The sequence below is a fragment of the Gymnoscopelus microlampas genome, assembly GCF_963454915.1.
Source record: "Gymnoscopelus microlampas genome assembly, chromosome: 10".
In the NCBI taxonomy this organism is placed as follows: domain Eukaryota; kingdom Metazoa; phylum Chordata; class Actinopteri; order Myctophiformes; family Myctophidae; genus Gymnoscopelus; species Gymnoscopelus microlampas.
The window spans coordinates 1905800-1909519 of NC_139947.1; the positions used below are offsets into that span (position 1 = coordinate 1905800).

At 38.1% G+C, this 3720-nt stretch overlaps 1 protein-coding gene across 1 annotated transcript in view; it reads left to right on the top strand.

The window, feature by feature from the left end:
- The window catches only part of LOC311053438 (NACHT, LRR and PYD domains-containing protein 3-like), a 32890-nt gene extending 31890 nt beyond the window's left edge, over nt 1-1000 (top strand). Inside the window, exon 12 of the mRNA XM_084068965.1 lies at nt 1-1000. This exon is cut by the window's left edge and continues 1090 nt beyond it. The gene's annotated coding sequence lies outside the window, so the exon portion shown is untranslated.
- Nucleotides 1001-3720: the final 2720 nt, after the last annotated feature.

Consider the following 3720-nt stretch of genomic DNA (forward strand, 5'->3'; position numbering starts at 1 on the left):
AGGTAACTCTAACGCTGACTCCTACACCTGACCGCTAAATGTCTAATCCTAACCCTGACCCCAACCTGAAACTTTTACTAATTATACACCTTTAAAAATATATATGTTAAACTATAAATCAACAAAAAGAAAACGTCTATTTATCAAATTCTACTTGAGGGTACATCTGGCCCTCACAAGCATATAGTAATACACACACACACACGCGCACACACACACACACACACACACACACACACACACACACACACACACACACACACACACACACACACACACACACACACACACACACACACACACACACACACACACACACACACACACACACACGCACACACACACAAACCAGGGTGTTAATTCAATGTAGAATCATTTAGCAGAGTCTTGACTCATGATACAACATGGACATTGTATTGTGAAATGTAAATAAAGACAGGAAGTGATTATAGTCTTCAACAAATGTTCATCTTCCTCACAAAGACACCAGGATGTGATGTTTGTTGTTTTTATAATCTCACTTCAGTTGTATTGAGTCTCCACTCCACTGACACAACTCCAAGTCATTATGTTGATTCCATGTCAGGTTTTCACTGCTCACTAGTGAGGCTAGTTAGAGTAATAACAACATGTGACTCTTAACTAGTGGAATAATGATACAACATGGACAGCATAGTACACTATGTCTTATCTGAGCCTTTTTACCTTTTATAAAGTGGCAAATGTCTTTAAATCTTTTCACTCCATTCCACTGATAATTTGCCAAATTGTGAGCATTTGTGAACCTGTCAATATTTAGACTTTGTAAATATGGTTCATATGGGCTTCAGAGTGTGAAGATTAACCCATGTTTTGTATTTGTTTCATATTTTCTCATACTGTAATAACCAACCTGTAATGCAGAGTTAATAGTACATTTATTATGTGACATTGTTGTTATGGTCTGTTGCTTTTTTAACTTTTTTCATTTTTTTTTAAATAAAGATGATCTGATTCTGTATCTGATGTTCTTCATTTATTTATTAGTCTTGGTTTTTGGACGTCTTTTTCCTTGAAGTCTCAAGGACAGTAGAAAGATTTTTTTTGCCAGGACTATTTTCACACAAGACACATTGGTTATGTTCTGACTGGCAGCCCAAATATGATTTGACACATGAAAACTTTTGCTCATCAGGTTTGAACCACATTCATAGGTGGTTAAAAATGATTCAAATCAGAGTTCGAAAGATGTGTCTCAGTCTGGAAGCTCTAACCTCTCAAATCTGACATCAAACTGTCATTTATGTCAGTGGTTCACAACCTTTTCAGTCAGTGACCCCCCCAAAATAATCATATTTGAACTGGGGACCCCCCACCCTGACAAGCACTTGGAATTGTATGAGTTGAGGCATATAATTTAGTTTGACTCGGTTCCACAGATAAATATAGTTAAAATAGCCGATCTATAAGTTTGTAGATCGGCTATATTCAAAATGTTTCGTCTTTCTTATATTATTTGACAATTTGGCTTATGTTTGACCAGTTTTTATAGTATAGTTTGTTGGTTATTTTGATGCAGTAATGGTATTCTTCTCTTTCTTTTCTTAAAAGTCCTTAAATTGTAACTGTCACCTGGGGACCCCCTCAAAATCATGTGGGGATCCTCCTGGGGACCCCGACCCACAGGTTGAGAACCACTGATGTATGTCACTGACAAAAAATATAGAAATTGTCCCTTGCCTTTAGATCCTGTGTTGAAATGCAGATATCTGGTTATAGAGATTAATATATTCCAAACACAAAAACAAAGCCACACGGACTCGTCTAGTCGTGAAATCAGTTTTAATAAACAGTTCCCTGGAGAGGATTATAAGGCCAGAACACATTAAACTGGTATCATGATTGCTTTGGTGTAGAAACGCCTCACTTCCAACACCACTGAAAATGGACCAAACCCTCAACATGGCAGAATACCACTCAAAATGGTGGAATGGTTTCCATCATGACCAATGCAGTTATTTCATACATAGAGCTCTTCTCTTCTGCCATACTTAAAACCACTGAAACCCTATAGCCTATACTGTGCTGACCGCTGTCCCCCAGGGCTCTATACTAGGACTGCTAGTATTTCCCTCTACACCAAATCTATTCGCCAAAAAAAGCCAAACATAATGTGGACGCTAAGGTTTAAGTGTTTTTGAGTGTAGAGGAACAACAACTTGAACTCTGGTGTCAAATGATTCAGATCAAAGTGTCTGGGTGGTTGTGCCCCACCAGACAAAGACAAAGATAAAAGAAGTTGTCATTGAAAATTGAGAGAGGGGGCAGAACACCAGCTAAGCCAATCAACACTGAGTCCCACACACATGCTATGAATTATCAATAGATATAAAAGATTTGCTCCTCGGAGCACAGGTCTCCACCAGCTGGGCAGGTAGGTTATTGTGGGCCAGCAATGTTTCATGGCAATCGGACTCTGCGTTCATGATTTGAGACATTTGACACAGGTCAGATATAAGGCTGTCTAAGCTAAGTGATGTTAACCCATTCAGACCGGGAACGCATCTGTGTCATTTTCAGATTTCTTTGGGCTATTCCAAAATAGCAGATATACAAACTCGTAGCGCGGCACCGAGTGCAATTCTTTGAATAGATATTTTTTAAGCGAACATTTGTAACTCAAATCTTTGCTTTGGGGGATTCTACAAATGTCTTCTAAATCCTAACAGGTTTTTTTTTTAAACTTATGTTGCTATAATCAGTGGTTCTCAAACTTTTTCATGTCAAGGACCCCAACAATGATATGTATTTGGACACGGTCCCCCATCTCAAAATATGTTGTTCCAGGGACCCCCCAGAAGCAAAGATTTGAGTTACAAATATTCGCTTTAAAAAACATATATATTCAAAGATTTGCACAAATTTTCACGATTTTCACAAAAAATAGCAGATATACAAGCTCATGAGCTTGTATATCTGCTATTTTTGAATAGCCAAAGAAATCAAAAAATGACAGTCTTAATGGGTTAACAAACCACCACAATATACCTCAACACAAAAAAATGCATACTGTAACTTAGTATTGGATGTAGCTACAAACATTCTATGTACACCCTTAATCATTTTACCATTTGTCCAAAACAAATAATTATTTGGGCAACAAAATGACAACATCTTTTAGTGGAGAATTTTCATCATCTCCTGTACTCATTGTACCTTCTTTTACAGCTGCCTCTATTTGAATCATTGTGTGATATACAGGTGTGCAACACAAATGTCTCTTTCCAACTGTCCTCCCTCTGTCACATCTTCAAATACTCTGGATGAATATACACGTATATTATTCTATTTTATTCTATTTTATTCTTTTAGCAACATCCAGGTACGAAAACTCAATCTCTCTCTCTGCGGGGCAGATGTTGGTAAACTCCTCCCTCCACGGTACTTCCTGGGAACCACCTGGAGACGAAGACAAGACAAACGTTAAGCCAAATGTTGTTGTTCTTTTATAGCATAATATTAGTATTAATTCATATTATCAGTGGGTAGATGTGACTGTCATTTGTCAAACTTGCATGTTATCAGCTGAATATTGCTGACACGCCCACAGCGATGGTTTGTCTAAAAGTACTTCTCAGTGCTGATGGATTGTTCCATTAGTGTCTGCAGAGCAACACTGCACTGTGTAGTTATAGGCTGAGTGGGCCCATAATCACCTATACGCTAGTTGCCCGGCGGGTA